This window comes from Stegostoma tigrinum, chromosome 12 (genome assembly GCF_030684315.1).
Source record: "Stegostoma tigrinum isolate sSteTig4 chromosome 12, sSteTig4.hap1, whole genome shotgun sequence".
Classification (NCBI taxonomy): Eukaryota; Metazoa; Chordata; class Chondrichthyes; order Orectolobiformes; family Stegostomatidae; genus Stegostoma; species Stegostoma tigrinum.
Genome location: NC_081365.1, coordinates 17738788 through 17761223, shown reverse-complemented (window position 1 = coordinate 17761223; position 22436 = coordinate 17738788). Strand labels below are relative to the sequence as shown.

The 22436-nt window shown below is 40.7% G+C and overlaps 1 protein-coding gene across 4 annotated transcripts in view; it reads left to right on the top strand.

Moving 5' to 3' along the window:
- The window catches only part of kcnj6 (potassium inwardly rectifying channel subfamily J member 6), a 147487-nt gene that overhangs the window by 55283 nt on the left and 69768 nt on the right, over window positions 1-22436 (top strand). The window contains exon 2 of one of the 4 annotated variants that reach the window (XM_048541286.2): window positions 8878-8920. The exons of the other annotated variants lie outside the window; for them this stretch is intronic. The gene's annotated coding sequence lies outside the window, so the exon portion shown is untranslated. The remainder of the gene's footprint in view (window positions 1-8877; window positions 8921-22436) is intronic. 4 annotated transcript variants of the gene reach the window in all.

The window sequence follows — 22436 nt, the reverse complement described above, 5'->3', positions numbered from 1 at the left end:
CCTATTTAATTTTTATTAATATTACCGAGCTAACCATCTAAAGTCTAATATTAGGCTATGGTATAGTGTAAAGCCATTTGAAATATTCTGAGGAGTTCAGTACTGTTAAGGTGATATTTCAGATGATTTTAAGGTGCAGAATTTTACCATTAGTCATCTTTTACAGCAATTATTCTTAACAGGGAACATTAACAATTGAGAAACTATGATTAATCTCAACTTGTTAACCAGGCCAGAAGATCTTAAAAGAGATCTTAAAAGCACTGGAGGCAACGGCCTCGTGGCATTATCGCAGGACTGTTAATGCAGAGACCCAGGTAACGTTCTGGGGACCCGGGTTTGAATCCCACCATGGCAGATGGTGGAACTTGAATTCAATAAATATCTGGAATTAAGAATCTAATGATTACCCTGAATCCATTGTCGATTGTCGGGGGGAAACCCATCTGGTTCACTAATGTCCTTTAGGGAAGGAAACTGCTATCCTTACCTGGTCTGGCCTACACGTGATTCCAGACTCACAGCAGTGTGGTTGACCCTGAACTGCCCTCTGGGCAAATAGGGATGGGCAATAAATGCTGCCTGGCCAGCAAGGCGCTCATCCTGTTAATGAATAAAGGAAGGAAAAAATTGTGTCCTTGGTAGGATTTGAAGAGGGACTACTAAAGTTGAAGCTTCTGATTTTTATTTAGCAATCTGTGAACTATATATACAGTGAAGCTTAGCATGAGGCTGTATACAGAATGATTTTTCTCCCACGTCCCCTGCCACATGGTCTCTTACATCATGATTGAGGTGAGCTGACTAATTACATATTTGTTCTATGCAAAGCACTATTTGCCTGGGAAAACTGGTTCCCGCTTTTTCATCCAACCTGTCAAGACTCCTCAGAATTTTATATGTTTCAAATAAGTCACCTTTTTCCCTTCTGAACTCCAGCAAACATAAGCCTTAGCCTGCATCACCTATCCTCATAAGATATCGGCACACTCCGAGTATTACTGAGTAAACCTCTGCCCCATGACTTCCATTTTATGGAATCTCTTTTGAAAAATAGGCATTACTAAATTTAGAATAAGGTCAAGATACAGCTAGATGCTGAAATAAATATGGAATACAGAAGTAGGCCACTTGGCTCTTCAGACCTGCTCCACCATTCAATAAGATCACAACTGATCTAATTTTAGCCTCAACTTTACATTCCTGCATACGCCTGATAATTTTTATCAAGAATCTATCGACATCTGCCTTAAAAATATTCAAAGATTCTGCATCCATTGCCTTTTGAGGAAAGGAATCCCAAAGTCTCACAAGCCTCAGTGATTTTTTTTCACCTCTGTCTTAAATGGGTGACCTCTTTCTCTGAAAAGGAGACCCCTTAGATTCTCCCACATCCATTCAGTCCAGTTCCCTTAGGATCTTAAGTGTTTTAATTATGTGACCTTTGACTAATCTAAACTGCAGAGGATCCAGGCCAACCTGTCTAGCCTTCCCTCATAATGCAATCCACTCATTCCAGATATTAGGTCTATGAACCTTCACTGAACTGATGCATTAATATCCTTCTGTAAGTACAGTAACGATTACTACGCGCAGCACTCCAGTCTCACCAACGCTCTGTATAACTGAAGCATAACCTCTCTACTCTTGCTTTTAATTCTTCACTCAATAAAGTGTAACACTATATCAGCTTTTCTGATTACTTTCTGTACCTGCATACTAACCTTCTGTGATTTAAGTACGAGGACACTCAGGTCTCTCAGTGCTCGACAACCTCTCATCAGTTAGATGATATGCTTTTTTTTATTCTTCCTGCCAAAATGGACAATTTCACATTTTCCCACATTGCATTCCAGTTGCCAGAAATTTGCGTACTAAAAATATCTATGTTCATTTGTAGGCTCCTTATGTCTTCTTCACATTTCACTTCCTTACTTATAGATGCCCACTGTAGTTGAAGAGCACACTAACAGCAGCCAATGTCCCCAGCTCACTTTCTGGGCTCAAACAGTAAGATCAGCTCACCTGGGGGTTTTACATAATCTGAAAAACAAATATTGTGTATAAGATATAGGGAAACTCAAAGTCACAGACACATTCCCTTTGGTCTAACTAGTCCATGCCAAACATAATCTCAAACTAAACTAGTCCTACCTGCCTGTTCCTGGCCATATCCCTCCAAACATTTCCTATTCATGTCCTTATCAAAGTGTCTTTTAAGTGTTGTAATTGTACCCACATCCATCACTTCCTCAGGAAGTTCATTCCACACACAAACTACCCTCTCTGTCAAAAATTTGCCTGTTATGATTTTGAAGTCTCTCTCCTCTCACCTTAAAAATATGCCCCCAGTCTTGAAAACCCCGACCTAGGGAAAAAGACTCTTGCTATTCACCTTATTTATGCCCCTCATTATTTTATAAACCTCTACAAGGTCACCCCTCAACCTCCTACACTCCAATGGAAAACGTCCCAGCCTATCCAGCCTTTTGTTATAACTCAAAACCTCAATACCCAGCATTATCTGGTAAATCTCTTGTGAACCCTCTCTAGTCAATATCCTTCCTGTAACTGGGCAAGCAGAACTGGGCACAGTACTCCAGATGAGGCCTCACCAACGTCCTGTACAACTTCAACATGACTCCCTAACTCCTGTAGTCAAAGCACTGAGCAATGAAGGCAAGCATGCTAATTGTTTCCTTGCTCCTTCCTCCCATGATCGGAATAAATAGCAAGTGGCCTGCTGAGATCTAATAAAATAGGGGAGGAGCTTGTTGCTTTGTCTAATTTAAAACTAAAATACATGGGTTCCTAGCCAGATCACAACATAAAATGTGTGGAACTTACTATCACAGCAAATAATATGGTTACAATTGATGAGAAATCATCTGCAGATAGATCAAGGCTCTTGCTTTAATTTTTTTCAATGGCCTGACAGATGTACTAGACACTTGCCTAAAGGGCAGCTTGAATGACAGAAGCTGAAGGGTAAACACAGTAATTTTTGCAAAGGTACAGTAATTATATGCTGCTGCAATCCTATTTGACATTCCTGCAGCTTATTGGGTGGTCCGGCAAAGCCCCTATGCATGGATTCTTAATAATTTAATTCTTAATGACTCAGCAGCTAACGTGGGCTGTATACTGAAGCTTTCTTTTAAAACAACCCGTTCGGAGATATTATACACACCTTTGGAGTAAGTGGGATATAAACCTGGGTGCCCCAGCTCAGAGTTAGGAACATTACCACAGCACCACAAGGGCTGTGTGGATCACCTTGTCAACTACAGGAACATCAAAGCACCTTCAAAAAAAACTCAAATGAACACTAAACCTACAGAGAAGAGGCCACTCATCAGCGATCAGCCCCAAAAGGTGGCTCTGAGGTGTTTTCCCAGAACAGTCTTATTTTATTTCATTATTATTTATTATTTATTATTAGCCTTGTTTTATTATGGAAAGAATTTAGCTAAGAGGAAACAGTAGATAGAAAAGAATTTTATTTTGAAATAGTTGATGTTGAGGGGAGATTTAATTAAGTTATGAGCAGCTGAGGCAGGTTCAACAGCAAAGCTCTATTTTCTTTAGCAGAGAGGTCAATGGAATGGGGTGTGAATTTAAAGAAATTGGTAGAAGGACAACAGGGGAGTTAAAGACTATATTTTTATTTTCCTGGGACCCTCTGGAACTCACTGACTGAAAAGGGCTGCAGAGGCAAAAAACTCAGCATAGTTTAAAAGCACTGACTACACGGTGACAAAGTCAGAAGTCACACGACACCAGGTTTATCTGAAATCGCAAGACTTTGGAGAGCTGCTCCTTCGTCAGGCGCTGTGTGATTTCTGACCCTGCCCACCTCCAGTCCAACACCGGCACCTCCATATTGTGGCTATGGGGTGACAGACCAAGTGGTGAAGTGAATGTGGCTTGGATAGCTCTTTTTAGCCAGCTTGAGCCTAATGACCTCGTTCTATAGAATAATACAAGTGTTACAACATGGAAGGCAGCCATTTGGCCATTTGAGTCCCTGCTGGCTGTCCCAAGGAGCACTTCAAATACTGTCACTCCCTTGCAATGCTATGTGCCATAAAGCTTTTTACAGTATCATCGTAGAATCCCTATAGTGTGGAAGCAGGCCATTCAGCCCATACCAACCCTCTGCAGAACATTTCACCCAACCCACTCCTGTAATGGCGCATTTCCCATAGCCAATCCACCTAACCTGCATATCTTTGGATTGTGGGGGGGAGACCCACGCAGACAGTTGCCCAAATGTGGAATCAAACCTGGGTTCCTGGCACTGTGAGGCAGCAGTGCTAACCACCATGCCAACCCAGCTTTCTATACTTTTAAATCAACATGCTAATGTCTGCTTTTCCTCCCATGTTCTCACCTGTCCCAAAAGTACTATGTCTCACCATAATTAATTAAGAGTTGACACCTCTCAATTGTTTCACACAAGTTGTTGTTTCCAGGGGTAAATTTACATGGTGAGTGTCAGGAAGTTGATCTGCTATGATGTACATCACATATTTTAGCTAAAATGAACGATATGTCAACAAAACTGTTTATATTCTCCAGGCCCAAGGACAGATCTACCAGATTATCCGTGACTTCAGTAAAATTGATTGAAAGCAGGAACCAGCAGAAACATCTTGCCAAAAGCCACAAATATATGTCCGAAAATAGACCAAGAAAATAGCATCCAGACGTTTTTACATTCGATCACAGAAGCAGGCCATTTGACTGAACCAGTCCCGACCAGTGTCAATACTTCACTATAACCTTGTCCCATTATTACTCATCTAAATCTACCATTGTATTCCCTGCTCACTCATGTACTCATGATTTCTCATCAACTGTAACCATATTATTTGCTGTGATAGTAAATTCCACACATTTTATGTTGTGATCTGGCTAGGAACCCATGTATTTTATTTTTAAATTAGACAAAGCAACAAGCCCCTCCCCTATTGCTTGGCAGAATTGAATGTTGGTGACATCCATACTGTTAATGTTACCAGTCATAGATTGCTAGTTTGCTTAGTACAAAATATTGATGCAGTTAGAGGATTTCATCACAACTCCCATTTTAATTCCCTCAGGTGACTATCATATCACCTTTAGTTATGCTATTCCCCACAAGAGGAGATATTCTCTTTGATATGCCCCTGAAAATTTACATTGCTTTGGCCTGTACTTTTATTTCAAATAAACTTGCACAAAGTAGCTTGAGCATTTTCCTTAATGTAAAAGATGCCTTCAACAAATGTTCAGTATTGTGACCATAATGAGTGCTCTTCAGCTGTTTATATAACCAATGCAAACTAGCTTGTCATTAGATAATCAGTCACAGCTGTTCTTTATATAATCAGCAATCATTGGATATTTATCTCAGTACCACCTTTAGCCAAGTTTCAGTCTATTCTTCTAGTGGTGATTTATCCAATGAGTGACAACCAACTCTTAATATTGGAAGCTGTCTTTGTGCAATGGTAGCATCTCCACTTTTGAGCCAGAAGGCCTGGTTCCAAGTCTTGGCTATGTGCCATTATACCTCTGAACAGGTTGATGAGAAAGTATCTACAAGGCTCTGAGGGGACATGAAAAGGTGGATGCTAAAAGAATACTTCCCTTTGTGGGAAGAGTCTCAAATAAGTGGACATGGATTCAATGTAAGGGGGTCTCCAATTGTATGGCACAATGGAAGTGTCCCTACCTGTGGATTAAGAAGCATAGGCCAAGTTCTACCTTCCCCTGAGGTGTGTCAAAACAGATTAATTAAATAATGTTGGAATTTATCTCAGGAATATGCCACTCTTGTATTGATTTTTCCAATGTTTGACAGCTGCCTCTCATAATTGGGTTAGTGATAATGGGAACTGCAGATGCTGGAGAATCCAAGATAATGAAATGTGAGGCTGGGGCCCGAAACGTCAGCTTTTGTTCTCCTGAGATGCTGCTGGGCCTGCTGTGTTCATCCAGCCTTGCATTTCATTATCTCATAATTGGGGTTCACGTGGCACAGTCGGAGCATTCCTACTCTGAGGCAGGAGGCATAGGTTCGAGTCCCACCCCCTCATGACATGTGTCATGATATCTGTGACCAGGTCGATTAGAAAATATTTAAACGTGGCAGAAATACCTTTTGTTTTGCTTTATTCATTCACAGGGCAGCTGAACAAGCAGCATTTATTCCCCATCCCTAAAAGTCAGCCACATTGCTGTAGGTCTGGAGTCATATACAGGCCAGACCAGGCAATGATGGCAGTTTCTTTCCCGAAAGGATGTTAGTGAATCAGATGGGTTTTTCCTGACAATTGGCAATGGATTCACAGTCGTCATTAGATTCTTAATTCCAGATATTTATTGAATTCAACTTCCACCATCTGCAGCTCAGAATTGCGTGTAGCATTCTAGTAGTGGCTGTACAAGACATTAGTTGGACCACTATTAGAATACTGTGTGCCATTCTGGTTTCCATGCTTATAGGAAGGATATTGTGAAACTTGAAAAGATTCAAAAAAGATTTATAAGGATGTCACCCGGGTTGGAGGGTTTGGGCTATAGTGAGAGGCTGAATAGACTGGGGCTATATTCGAAGGCTGTGGGGTGACCTTCGAGAGGTTCATAAAATCAAGAGGGGCAAGGATAGAGAAAATAGACAAGGTCTTTGGGGTGGATGTATCTACAACTAGAGGCTATAGATTTAAAGTGAGAGGGGAAAGATTTAATAGGGACCTAAGGAGCAACCTTTTCACCCAGAGGGCAATGTGTGAATGAGCTGCCAGAGGAAGTGATGGAGGCTGAATTAGTTACAACATTTAAAAGGCATCTGGATGGGTAAATGAATAGGAAGGGTTTAGAGGGATGTGGTCCAAATGCTAGCAAATGGGACTAGATTTATTTTGTGATATCTGGTCGGCATGGATGAGTTAGACGGAAGGATCTGTTTGTGTGCTGTATATCTCTATGAAATGATTTAGTTGTGAACATAGATGGTATAATTTGCAGATGAAGCCAAAATTAGAGGTGTAGTAGACAGCCAAGAACATTATCTCAGAGTACAAAATGATTTTAATCAGATGGGCCAATGGTCCAAGAAGTGGCAGATGGAGTTTAATTTTGATAATGTCGGGTGTTGCATTTTGAGAAGACAAATCAGGGCCGGACTTATACACTTAACGGTAAGGTCCTGGGGAGTGTTGCTGAACAAAGAGGCTGTGGAGTGCAGGCACGTAGTCCCTTGAAAGTGGAGTCACAGGTGGATAGGGTGATGAAGAAAACGTTTGATATGCTTGCCTTTATTGGTCAGGGCATTTGGTATAGGAGATGGGAGGTCATGTTGCAGCTGCGCAAGGCATTGGTTGGGCCACTATTGGAATATTGCATGCAATTCTGGTCTCTCTGCTATAAGAAGGATGTTGTGAAACTTGAAAAGGTTCGGAAAAGATTTACAAGGATGTTGAGGGTTTGAGCTGCAGGGAGAAATTGAATAGACTGTGGTTACAGGAACATTGGAGGCTGAGGGGTGACCTTATAGCGGTTTATAAAATCATGACAGGCATGATTTGGATAAATAGACAAGGTTCCTTTCCCCAGGGTGGAAGAGTCCAAAGCTAGAGAGCATAAGTTTACGTTGAGAGGGGAGGGATTTAATAGGGACTGAAGAGGCAACGTTTTCATGCAGAGGGTGGTGCATGTTTAGAATGAACTGCCAGAGGAAGCGGTGGAGGCTGGTACAATTGCAACATTTAAAAGGCATCTGGATGGATATATGATTGGGAAGGGTTTAAAGGGGTTTGGGCTAAATGCTGGCAAATGGGACTAGATTTATTTAGGATATCTGGTTGGCATGGACAATTTGGACTGAAGGATCTGTTTTTGTGCTGCATATCTCTATGACTATAATTTTGATGAACACTAAATAGGTTTATTACATATCACTTAATCAGTAGTCACATTGAATAGAAGAAACCTGATTGTCTCCTTTAAGACATGACACTTAACAGTAAATACATATTACCACTTTAGTTACATGCCATTAGCACTAGAAATAAGCGCTGAAGAACAGAACACAAACCGGTAAATGAATGAAGAACTCTACTCAACTCTGATTAGCTCATCTCAGGTACAGGTCTTCATATCCAGATCAGTGGAGCTTTTTTCAGGATGTAAAAGTTAACTATTTCAGGTTCTAACTTCTTATACATAGCATACTAAAGGCTTTCTCAGTTTTAAATGCTGTATAGCTTCTGGAACAAAATGTTAAATTTGATTACACTTGGTAGCATGTATTCCAAATGACCTAGCAGCATATTCTGAAGAATTTTAACTGGATATGCTGTTTGTCCTCCATTTCTGTTTAGTTATAGTGATGGATCAGTCAGCTTTAATAAATTGACAGGTTAGTTGGCTGGCTTTGAATCATCTGTGCTTCCAGAACCATTGCTTGCCCTTAATGCAAAATTTTATTTGGTATGTTGTATTATCATCATATCATCATGGGAATATTCTGTCTTATTGTACAGAAATGTTATAACCTTTACATTACAACTATTTTCATGGGGTATCTTACTGATTTCTCTTCTCTTAAAATAACAGATGAAGAATCCTAAAAATAAAGTTTGCCTCTAATTCGGCAGTAAGCCAGCTCAGTGTAAAGAAACAATGGCGATCCAGTGATGATTCTATGAATTTGAAAGTTAAACTGAGAAGAGAATAGAACTGTTATGAACTTAGATTTAGTAAAAGTAGACTATGGGGTAATTGTAGTAAAGGAAGACCAAGAAATGAAAATGGGATATAAATAGAGAATATAAGTAGGCTGTAACCAAAATAAATGACTTCAGCAAAACCATTCTTTAAATTTTTCAGGCACAAGAAAAGGATCCTGAGGGAAATTGCAGCTGTGGTGATTGTGAGTAGGAAAGTGGCAGAATCCGTTGAATCATTATTTGCAATTGTTTTGAACATTTAAGGGATTACGAGGCTCTAAATGAGGGTGGAGCATGAGACAGAGCAAACGGAACCCATCAGCATCACAAGGACAGACATAGTGGAAAGGACTAGAAGACTGAAGGCGGGCAAAGTTCTGGCAGGTGGTAGCCAGGCTTATGCGTGGGTCTACTTGAGGAGATTCAAAGTTCCAGTTCCCTGAAATATCTCAAAAATTGTATAACGTTTCACAGCCCAGAATGTATTGTATTGCTGGTTTCTGACAGAACCAAATATGATGTCTTTGATATATTCATTGCCACCAATCCTTTTCGTTAGCATTAGTGGAGGCTATTCATGCCATGTGGGCAAGGGAGCCTACACACTTTCTTAGGAAGAGGCTAGAATCAAACCTGATGAACAGTAAATGGGTTTATTGCAAATTACTTAATGGCTGCTTATATTACATCTTAAGATATATATATTGTCTGTAGTGAGGCATCAATCTCAACTTCATTGTAAGTTCACTGTACAGCAAGTAAAACATGCTTGCTCTCTTGAAACAATTGAAGAGTGAGTTTGATTTGATTTATTATTGTCATATCTAACTAGGTACAGTGAAAAGTTCTGTTTTGCATGCAGTACTGGCAGATCAAAGGTTATAGGGTGATTTTGAACAGAGCAAGGACTACAAACAAGGTACACAAAAAGCAAGGTCAAAATTTGGTTTGAAATTTGAGAGGTCCATTCAGAAGTCAAATAACAGCAGGGAAGAAGCAGTTCTTGAACCTGTTGGTATGTCTGTTTAAGCTTTTGTATCTTCTGTTTGACAAAAGAGGTTGGAATAGATTATAACCAGGGTGTGCAGGGTCTTTGATGTTGGCTGCCTTTTCAAGGTAGCGAGAATTATAGATGGAGTCAATAGATGGAAGGTTGGCTTGCATGATGGACTGGGCTGTGTTCACACTCTCTGTGATTCCTTACAGTCCAGGGCACAGCAGTTGCTGCACTAGGCCATGACGCAACCAGATAGAATGCTTTCTGTGCTGCATCTGTAAAGATTGATGAGGGCTTTTAATGGACATCCGAATTTCCTTAGCCTCCTGAAGAAGAAGAGGCATTGTTGTGCCTTCTTGATCAGCGTATCTAGCTGGGAGGCCCAGAACAGATTGTTGATTACCATCACTCCCAGCAACTTGACACTGTCAATCCTCTCCACCTCAGCTCCATTTATGTAGATGGGAGCATGTTCTCCTCCTTGCTTCCTGAGGTCAGTGACTGGCTCTTTCTTTTTTCTGACATTGAGGTAGAGATTGTTATCTTTTCACCGTGCTACTAAGCATTCTATCTCTTTCCTGTCTCATCATTGTTTGAGATCTGGCCTGTACTGGCAGTATAATCAGCTAACTTGTAGATGGAGTTCGGAAAAAAATTGGCCACAGTCATGAGTGTGCAGGAAGGACAGTAAGGGGCTGAGTATGCATCCTTACAGTGCACTGGTGTTGAGGATTGACATGGAGGAGGCTCTGTTGCCTGTCTTCATTGATTCCAGTCTATGGGTCAGGAAATCAAGGATCCAAGGATTGCAGAGGGTGGAGCAGAGAACTAGGTCTCAGAGTTTGGAGATTACTTTGGTTGGGATTATAGTGTTGAAGGCCAAGATGTAGTCAATAATTAGAAGCCTGATGTTTAGGTATCTTTGTTATCCACATGTTCCAGGGATGAGTGTAGGGCTAGCGAGATGGCATCTGCTGTGGACCTGTTTCACCAGTAGGCAAATTGCAAGGGTTTGGGCCAGGCTGGGAGGCTAGAGTTGATGAGAGTCATGACTAACCTCTCGAAGTACTTTGTAATTATGGATGTCAGAGCCAATGGGCTGTGGTTATTCAGACACATTACATGTGTTTTCTTTGGTACTGGGGATAATGAAACAAGTTAACAGCTCTTAGGAGCAGCACTGTATATTCTGATGGATGAAGCTTATTTTATGATGTCAGTTAACCCTTTCAGGTGCTAACTGCCTTACATGACAGAATGTAGCAAATCTGACTCCTAGGATTTTGTTCAAAAGGATGAATCCATCATATTGCCATCTGTTGAACTATGACTTGATTATGACAAAATTGTTTGGCACTAAATGAAAGAATTATCAAACAGGAGAGACTTAAGATTGGTCAGAATTCTTTCAGAGATGTCTGGTGGATATGGGTGAGGCAGTCTATTGTATTGACTTTAATGTCACAAAGACACCCAATGCTTCCAATTATCCAATAGATGCGAAAGCTGTTTGGCAATACGAAAGATAACAAAGCATTAACCTGGACAGCTCATTGAAAGATAGTAAAATACGAAAGGCTGTAGGAGGGTGTTCATGGTTCAATGATGTGAAGGTGCAGAAGTTGGACTGTGGTGGACAAAGTCAGAAGTCACACAACACCAGGTTAGAGTCCAAGAGGTTTATTTGAAATCACAAGCTTTTGGAGCGTTGCTCCAATCTGACTTAATGGTTCAAGGCATCTTTGCCAATACCAAAGTGTGTGTAATGAACATTGATGCTAAAGAATCTGTGACAGCCTAAAGGGATTTGATCAGGATAATTGAATAGGCAATAGAGCGGCAGGTGGAGTCCAGTGTAGAAATAGGCAAGATCACAAGACTATCTTGTAGGCTTCAGAACACATAACACACCAGTGGGAATAGGTTAGGAAATAAAGCAAGTAACAAAATAGGATGGAGAACAGGATAGTTTGATGGCAGCTCATCAAGGTCTATTAGTGAGACTGCAACTGGATTGCTGGTATTGGTCTCTTCCATCAAGGCAATATCTAGATATCTTGAATTGAGAGAACTGAGGAACACTAGAAGTTCATTCAGCCCCTCAAACCTGTTCCAAAATGTTACCAAGTCAAGCTGATCTGTACTTCATCCCACTTATCTGTTATTCATCACTTTGTACATTCCTGAATTACCTTAGAAACAATGGGAAGGAGCCCAGAATGAGATGCATGTTGCAGAATTGATACCATCTCAAACGCTCATGACAATCTTTGTGATATACACTTGACAAAAACATTTCTGGGACATTACTTTCTGGAGTAGAGAAGGAAGAGGAAAACTTGGTGACAATATCTAAGATTTTCACGGGTATTGAGAAGATCCCCAGGCATATGATTGAGGACTAGAGGGTGCTGTTTAATGTTAAGGTTGTCAAAAGGAGACAGGAAATTTCCATTTTATTTAATAAGAGAGTAATATAATTGTGAAACACATTATAAGCAGACTGTCAATGATTTCCAATTAAGAAAGAGGATACAGAGCGTGTAGTTGCAGAATTATCGTAGGGAAACTGATGGGAGATTTATGCGGATTGGGCTGATTTGAGAAATGGCCCTTCCTAACTCAGAACATTATGATATAAATTAGCATGCTTTTAATTGTGAAAAGAGTCTTTTAAATTCTTACCACATGTCGGAAACTTGGTATGAGTTGTTGTTACGTTTCTGGATTTCATTTAACTTAAAGATGCTTAGCACATCTGTTTCAGACAGTAACAATAGTTGGTATGAATTATATATAACCTGTGAAGTATGTATGGAATATCAAGTGAGTGAACTGATTAATTGCAGCAAATGGAGCAAACAAACTATCTGATGATCTACTTAACATGTCAAATCAGTGTGAAGTTGCTGTCAACAAGGTTAGATTAGATGACAAAGGACTAGGTGTGTATCAGAGGAAATGTGCTGTTCCAGCACAGTGGCTGTGTACCTACCTCTGGACCAAGAGTCCCAGCTTAAGCCCCACTCCTCCAGAGATATGTAATAATATCTTCAAAAAGGTTGATTGTAGGATATCTACATCAGAGAAAAGGGGTTTTGTGGAGCAGTGCCAGTGTACCTACTTCTGAGCCAAAAAGCTTCAGTTCAAGCCCCATCTATGCCAGATGCATATCATAACGTGCTTGAACAAATTGATTAGAAATATCTAAGTCAAATCTTTAAGCTGTGTGTAATGGCCTGGTCCAAACATGCCAATGATGAAATTAATATTGGGTGTCCAGTTTCAAATTGTACATTCCTGTATTACCTTAGAAACAATGGGAAGAGGACCAGAATGAGATGCATGTTGCAGAATTGATACCATCTCAAACTCTCATGACAATCTTTGTGATGTATTTCTTGCCCATTTGGACTGCAGCTTATTCTGGCCATGGGGCGTTTAAATCCAAGGAACATCTGGCTGTTCCTGATGAGAACTTTTGTGCCTTATATCAACTCACAGAAATGTTTAGTTATGGTAACTATGAAAGAAATTTGCTCATCTATGTTCTTTCCTTTATTAACTATTCCTCATTGGGATGTAGTGGATTGACCAGAAACCCCAGGTTTGTGAAAGGTGTGTAAACAATGTTTACAGTGTGAGAGCAGGCTCATAATGGTGAAAGGACTTTTAATGTTCATCAAGATTCAAAACTCAATCATGTACCAGAAACTGCTATTGCATTGTGTCTGACATGTACGAGAGGATGTTGGATCCAGAACATGTTGTTCTAAGAAACTATCCAAGGAACATCCTTTGCCTATCTGACTATCCCAGTAAATATGGAGATTAAAATCTCCCATGATTCTTGCAGTGTCTTTATGCCAAGCTCCCATTATTTCTTCTTTTATGCTGTACCCTAGCTGTGTAGACACTATTAGGGGGGCCTCTACACCTTTCCCACCAGTGACATTGTGTTTTAATAGTTTTCATCCTTACCCTCATCCTGATTTCGTGAACTTGGATCAATCCTCTATATTGTTCTAGTGCCATCATTAGCTAAGCTTTTCCTAGCTTCCGGTGCTTACTTAGGGTCCTATATCCTTCAGACGTCCCAGTCCATACCGTCCTGTAGTCATGTCTTGGTTTTGGCTGTTAGATCGTACTACTGTTTTTCTATTTGTGCTCTCAGTCCATCTGTTTTATTTCAAATGCTACACTCATTCAGATACAGAGCCATTAGTTTTTATCTTTTCATTCTTTTTATAAATTCTTGTCTTTTCAGTTGATTCATTCTTAGATTTATACTATTTATCCCATCCTGTTGTGATCTGTTTATTATTTCCTGTTGCTACTGGAATTCCTAGGGGTTAGTGATGGGACTTACAATTATTCACAATATGCATAAATGATCTGGACAAAGGAACTGAGCACCTTGTTGCTAAATTTGCAGATGACACAAAGATGGGTAGAGAGAGATAAGCAGTTTTGAGGAAGCAAGGAGACTGCAAAAGGACTTGAACAGGCTAGGAGAGTGGGCAAAGAAGTGGAAAATGGAATACACTGGGAAAGTATGAGCTAGTACACTTTGGCAGGAAGAAGAGAGGTATAGACTATTTTCAAAACAAGGAAAGGCTTTGGAAATCTGAAGCACAAAGGGACGTAGGAGTCATAGTTCAGGTTTTCTCTTCAGGTTAATATGTATGTTCAGTTGGCAATTAGGAAGGCAATTGCAATGTTAGCATTCATTTCATGAGGGCTAAAATACAAGTACAGATGTAATGCTGAGACTGTATGAGGCTCTGGCCAGATCACATTTGGAATATTGTGAGCAGTTTTGGCCCTGTGTCTAAGGAAGGATATGCTGGCATTGGAGAGGATCCAGAAGAGACTTACAAGAATAATGTAAATTCAGGGATGAAGGTCTTGCCATCAGAGGAGCAATTTTGAGGACTCTGGGTCCGTACTCAATGGTGTTTAGAAGGATGATGGGGTATTTGATTGAAAATTACAGAATACTAGGAGAACAGGATAGAGTGGATGTGAAGAAGACGTTTCCACTCAGCCGAGAGACTAGGACCTGAGGGCACAGGCTCAGAGTGAAGACCCCACTCTAGAACTGAGATGAGAAATTTCTTTGCCAGATGGTGGTTAATCTATGGAGGTCAAGTCATTGAGTATATTTAAGAATAAGAGAAGTTCTTGATTGGAAAAGGGGTTAAAGGTTATAGGGAGAAATTGAAGAGTAGGATTGAGGAAAATATCAACCATGATCAAATGGCAGACTCGATGAGCTGAATGGCCTAATTCTATTCTTATATCTAATGGTCTAATACTTTGCTTGGCTTGACTCTTTGGTTTCGTACAACTTCCCAAGTTTGATCCCTTGCCCCACGATTTAGTTTAAAATTCCCTCTAATTCACTGTTTATACAGCTGGCAAGAACACAGGGCCCAGCAGGGTTCATGCAGAAACCATCTCATTATTACAGATCCCACTTGCCCAGTTCTGGAGCTAATGCCCAAAACCAGAACCCACTTCTGACACAATAGTCTTTGAGCCACGTATTCATCTCTCTAATCTGATATGCCCTATTCTGATTTGCCTTGTGTTCAGATAATCATCCAGCAATTATGATATTTTAGCTTCTGCTTCTTAATTTGGTGTATAGTTTCTCACATTGATTACTTAGAACCTCCTCCTTTGTCCTGCCTATATTGTTGGTACAAATATGGATGGCAACAATTGGATCTTCCTCTTTCCCATCCAAGTTCCTCTCCATCTCTGAGCAGATGTCTTGAACATTGGCACCAGACAGTAACACAGTCAGGTACACTCACTCAATGGCTGCAGAGAATTGTGTCAATCCCTGCCACAATACAGTCCCCAACTACCACTTCACTCTTTCTAACTCCACCCGCTTGAAAGACTTTCTTAGCATGATGCTATGGCCAGTTAGCTTGCCCCCACTGCAGTGCTCACTCTCATCTCGACAAGCAGAAGAGTCTGAAACCTATTGGACAATTACAAAGGCTGAGCCTGCACTTTGGGCTCCCTTCCCCACCTTACTTACACTCTCCTGTCCCTGAACACTGACCAAATCAACAAGTCCAATTCTGAGGAGTGTCACTGCCTCATAGTACAAAGATTGTTGGTAACTTTCCCCTCCCTGATGTGTCAGTATTTCATCCTCCAACTCATAATATCAGAATCAAAGCTATTGCACCTTCAAGCACTTACAGCAGATCTGTTGCTCAGGACCAACATTTGCTTTTATTCATTCATGGGACGAGGATGTCACTGGCTAGGCAGCATTTATTGCCCATCTCTGTTTTCCCAAAGGGCATTTAAGAATCATCCATTTTGCTGCAGTTCTGGAGTCACGTGTAGTCCAGACCAGGTAAGGAGACAATTTCCTTCCCTAAAGGACATCAATGAACCAGATGGGTTTTTCTCACAATCAACAATGAAATCACCGTCATCATTTGATTCTTAATTCCAGACATTTATTGAATTCAAATTCCACCATCTGCCATCCAGGAAATCCCACATGCTGCAGCTGTGACACATCAGCTGCTCTGCCATCTTTAAGGTGTTCTAATTAATTATTTAATTATTTTATTCAGTTATATGTTCAGTTACATTTTTGTATGTTTTAATTAACCTCACCACCAATTCCTGTATAATGTTGAACTATAAGAACAGAATAAATCTTAGTCACTTCCAAATACTAACCCAAGGATTACATTCATCTCTTGTTTTAGAAAAAGAATCAATTTCTGGGGGCAGCAAAATTTAGAAACTGTAAAAGTGACAGAACTCCTCTTCCTCCCATTTCTCCCTTAATCATCTAATCCCAGCATTCCGAGTTGTGCCCAATTACTAAGTCAGGGGAAAATGTAAAAAGAAAACCTTGGATGCTTGAGATCTGAAACAAAAAAGAAAGTGCTGGAGAAACTCAACAGGCGTGGCAACATCTGTGGAGGTACAAAAACAGTTGCTGATTCAAGTCCAGTGACCCATCGTCAGAACTGAAAGCAGCTGGGAAATGGTGGTATTTATGCTGATGATGGGTGTGGGGCTTGGAGGGGAAGGAATAACCGAATAGATAGACTCAGTTCCCAGAGAGAGACAGAAAAAAAAATAGAAACAGCCAAAGAATTGCTAATGATAAGCAGGACGAGAGATAAATGCTGATGATAACGGGAGGTGTAAACAGTTGAAAATGGGTTGGCTGTACTGTGAGTGATCCATACAAAGCAGGACCTTGAGGTGTGGGAGAGGTTAAGAAATATGGAAGAAGGTGTTCACACTCTGAGACTGTTAAGCACAATGTTATCCCATCAGCTTGAGTTGTGCTTTGTTGAAGCAGAAAAGCAGGCCTGAGGCAGAAATGTCAGCATGGGACCACGGTGGTGTATTGAGATATCAGGCAGCTGAAAGCTCAGGTCACTTTTACAGAAAAGTGAAGGTGTTCCGTGAAGCAGTCACTCAGTTTGCATTTTGTCTCCCAAGAGACCACATTGTGAGCAGCGATACCTTAGATTAGATTGAATGAAGTACAGACAAATTGTTGCTTCAACAATTGGTGCGTCTCAGGCCTTGGACCGTGAAGAGGGCACGTGGGCAAGTGTTACACCTTCTATACTTGTACGGGAAGTGGCTATGTCGGTGTGGGCAGATGTTAGATGTGGAGAAGGAACAAGGGAGGGGAGCATAATATAGATCTGGTGGTGACATCCCTCTCAGGTAGCAGAATTGGCAGCATATGAAGTTAAAAGAAGTTGATGAGTTTGATATGCACTAACTCAAAAGGCCTAGCTGACCCCTCTTGATGCGGAACCATTTTACACAGCTTCTTATTTAAGGCTGACTACTCTTCCACTGGAAGTTTAAGTCTGGGAACTGCAGAACTTAAATATACATATAGATGTTAGTTACATGCCAATTGCAAATTACCAGAAAAGTTACATTTGATCAAAATAAACATTTAGACTTTCTTATACACCTACTGCAAGCTCTCAGTCTGTGTATATAGGTCGTGCATAACAAGAATATGTCTGTCAGTCAAAATGTTGTTGAACAAGGTTCACACCTTTCAGCGTATTTCTTATTTATTGAAGAAATATTTTAACCCAGTTATACCATGCCTGCAACTCGTGAGTTTCTTGATAATTAGATTTTATTGAACAATACCAATCCAAGGTGAGTGAGTAAATAACAAGAAGTGGATACAGTTTCCAGGTTGCAGATGCACTTATTAAATCACCAGGTTAATACAGAGAGAAATGACAGCATAGAAATCTTTGATTTTAACAACAGCAATCCCATATATTCATGTAATGCTATTAACATAAAGAGCCATTGCCAAGAAACTTTACAGGGCATTATAAGACAAAGTTTATCAATAAACTGCAGAAGGAGTCAGTAGGTCAAGTGACGAAAAGTATGGTCAAAGGTATAGGTTTTAAGATGTACTGAGGTGTAAAGTTATTGGGATGGAATTTCAGAATTTGGGGGCCCAAACAACTGAAGACACAACCACTGTTGGTAAAGTGATTCTGATTAGAAATGCGCGAAAGGCCAGAATTAGAAGTAGCCAGCTTGATTGGCATTTTATCCACTGCCTTCAACACCGAAACCCTCCATCTTTTCACAGTGACAGCAGTGTATGCCATCAAAAGAATGGACTGCAGCAACTCATCAAGGCTCCTTTCATAGCACCTTCCAAATCTGTGTCCACTACCACTCAGAAGAATGAGGGCAGTAGATGCATGAGAATATTACTACCTTTAAATACCCTTCCAAACCATATACCATCCAGATTTAGAACATGTAAATGTCCCTTTAGTCCTTCTGGGCCAACATCATGGAATTCCCTTCTCAGTAACACTGGATATACCTACAGCATAATCATTACAACAGTTCTAGAAGGCAGCTCACCACCATCTCCTCAAGGGCAATTGGTGATAGACAATAAATTCTGGCCGAGCCAGTGATACCCATCTCACAGAAAAGAAAAGAGCAAAAATGCACACTGCACCCTCTCAGCTTTATACAGAAACAGTTACACAGTTTTTATTACTTGTGTGTGGTAGCTTGTGAACATTGCTGTTTAGACTATCACTTATTAACTTAACTTAATTGCCCTTGAGAAGGTGAGCTGCCTTCCTGAAGTCTATCAGTTTTAAGCTATTTCACATAGCTGTTGGCAAGGATGTTCCAGGTTCTCTGTACAGAATTAGATTTTCTTAAGCATTGTTGCTCTGTTTTGAAGGCATGTTGCACTGATGAATGCAAAGTATGATGTGAGTGAATTTTCCATTCAGTAAATGGAAAAATCCTGCACAAAGGCCACCTGTCATCTTGCCAAATGGCTGTTTCTCTGAAGTATGACAGTAATGGAGACTGGTGCAAGCCAATTGGCCCACTTAAGGCATCGCAACTAAGCTTGATTTGGTCTTCATGAGCATGAGCACATTCATTCAGAAGTGACCTGATGGACTCATTGCAAATCATAGAATCCCTATGGTGTGGAAGCAGGCCATGTGGCCCATCGCGTCCACACTGACCCTTTCAACAACATTCCACCTAGACCCACATCCCTATCCCATCCGTCTAACCCTGCATCCCATGGCCAAATCACCTAGCCTGCACACCCCTAGACATGATGTGCAATTTAGCATGGCCAGTTCACTTAATCTGTACAACTTTGGACTGTGGGAGGAAGCTGGAGCGCCCAGAGGAAACCCATATAGACACAGGGAGAATGTGCAAACTACACAGTTGCATGAGGTTGGAATTGAACCCAGGACCCTGACACTATGAGGCAGCAGTGCTAACAACTGAGCCACTGTGCTGCCCCTCCTTGGGATAGCTCCTGTTGCTGGCCCAGAGTATGAAATACAATTGTAGCAGTTCTACATTGAGATAAATTAAGCCAGCATAATGCAGGATTGATTCTGACCTTCTTCAGGAGGAGCTCCCCGTCATAGAGAACGTATCACGTGCACAGCCTGTGATTTACTTCTGATTGAAAGGAATGGAACAAATATCCTCAAGTGCTGCTGGGATTTTATTACCTTGGGCAATAAGTTTGGATAATTTGTACTCGGCCAGCCTTGCTTCAAAGTGAGAGAAATAATATCTGGATATTGTCCTATAGAAGTGAATTTATAAAGTGCACTTTGTGTCTTGATAATGGATCACTTCATAAGATGAGAAGATAACGGAGCAGAATTAGACCATTAGGCCCATCAAGTCTCCTCCACCATTCAATCATGGCTGATATGGTTCTCAACCCCCTTCTCCTACCTTTTTCCCGTAACCCTTGATACCCTCATCTGAGTTTGGAAACTAGTTATAAACTGCAAGGTCCCACAAATACCAATGAAATAAGTGACCAGATGTTGTCTTTTAGGTGTTAGTTGCAAGGTAGAGATTGACAAAGGACACCCTGGAAAACTTAGCTGCTCTTCTTCAAATAGTCCCAGAGGCTGTTTCATATCCATAAAAAAGGGCAGGCTTGGTTTAACACCTGAGCTAAAAGGCAGGATCTCAGACAGTTTGCCATTCCCTCAGTACATGTGTCTCAGCCATGTTTTTTATTAATTTGGTCATGGGCTGTGTGCATCACTGGCAATGCAGCAATTATTGCCTGTCGATAATTTTCTTGAGATGGTGGTGGTGAGCTGCGTTCTTGATCTGCTGTCATCTAGGTGTAGTGGGTATACCCACACTGCCTCATACATAGGGAATTGCAGATTGCAGAGAAGGAACAGTGAGATAGTTCCAAGCCAGAATGATGTTTGTGTACACATTTAAAGTGGGGATTGAACGCACAGCCCGTTGACTCACAGACAAAAGTGCAACCACCAAGCCAATTTAATATCTCAATTTGTGTGTATCTCAAACATCTCCAAAACATTCTACCAACATTTATTGCCAGCAGTATTTTTATAGCTTTGGCAGCTGGTTTTACTGTAGAAAGTGCATCTATTTTCTACCCTGCAGTCAGTTTGGTATGAATCTTGTTTTATATCATATGAGGATATAATTATGCAGTCATTATTGTGTTCATAGGAAAATATATACAATTGGCTCCGCTACAATGCGTTCTTGTGCAATATCGCGTTATAGAAAATTGTGCTATAGAGAGGTCTTCATAGTGGGACTCAAGCAGCTCTTCAACATCCTCACTCTCCAATTCTTCAACTTGCTTTGCAAGATCAACACAATGTTCTTTGATTCTTGGGAGCTCTTCTGATGGATTTGAAGCCTCTAAAACCTTAAAGAAATCTGGGAGAACATTCTGCGAAATTGTATGCAGGCAGCCCTTACTGACATCACTCGAGGCCTCCGCAATAATGTCAATAGCATTATTGATGTTAAAGCTCTTCCAAAAGTGAAGAACACTGTCCTTACCCCCCACCCCTCCAACACCACCCCCCCACCCCCCCCACCGTCCCCGGTGGCTGCAATCAGCCTCTTAAATGTGCACCTTGAATAATAAGTTTGAAAAGCTACATTTGCACACTCGTTCATGGGTTGAAGGAGAGAGGTTGTGTTTGGGGTAGAAGTAACATTTTGATGTTTTCAGAAAGCTCACCAATGGTAGGAGGATGGCTTGGCTCATTATCCAAGATGATAAGATCTTGAAATCAATTTTGTTTTCCTGCACTGCTTTCCAAAAACATCTTCCAAACCATCAACAACAAGGTTAGAAAAAATTTGCCCCATCATCAAACCTTGTTTGCTTGACCTAAAATAGATGCCTAGAGGAGACAAAAGGTAATGTTTCAAGGCTTGTGAGTTGGCAGAGTGGTACATTACCACAGACTTAAGCTTTAAGTCTCCACTGGCATTGGTACCCAGCAGCACAGTCAAACGATCCTTTGCCACCTTAAAGCTTGGAGTGTGTGCTTCATTAATAGAAATGTAGGTTCTTGATAGCTTTCACTTTCAATATAAACCTGTCTCATCCAAAATGAAAATTTGACCTAAGTTGTAGCCTTCTTCATCAATTAATTGTTTTAGTAAGTGAGGAAATGCCATCATAATATCATTGTTGGCTATAACGTGATTCCATCACAAGTTTGCGTTTTAGAAATACATTCCCCTATTTGTCATCATGTTACAGCCAATTCACATTGCCAGAGCATGCATTATAGCTGGACCAAATGTACCGCATAAGATATAGGAGCAGAATTAGGCCATTTGGCTCATCAAGCTCACTCCGCAAACAATCTGAGTCAACTTGCCACCCCAACAGCCTCCTTTTCTCACGCAGTATAAATTATTGCTTTGTCTGATATTTGGTACAGTCTTGTCTGTTCAACTGCGTTATTGACAACTAAACTTGTTTCGTGGAATAAATTGTTGTTCCTTTTGAGATTTGATATTCTTGCAATTCCACCCTGATGAGTGCAAGGTAAAATCTTCAACAGCATGTCTCTTTTCTCTGCAATGTAAGGTATGTCTTATCAAACAATTAATCATAGAAAAGTGACAACACAGAAAAATGCCATTCAGCCTGTCATATTCTAGCTGCCTCTCCATTTATAAAATCATAAGGAACATAAATAACCAAGGTCTTTTCCCCGGTGTAGGGGAGTCCAACGGGGTAGGGGAGGGCACAGGTTTAAGCTGAGAGAGGAAAGATACATAAAAGGGATCTAAGGGGCAACTTTTTCATGCAGAGTCGTGTGTATTTGGAATGAGTCACAGAAGAAGTGGTGGAG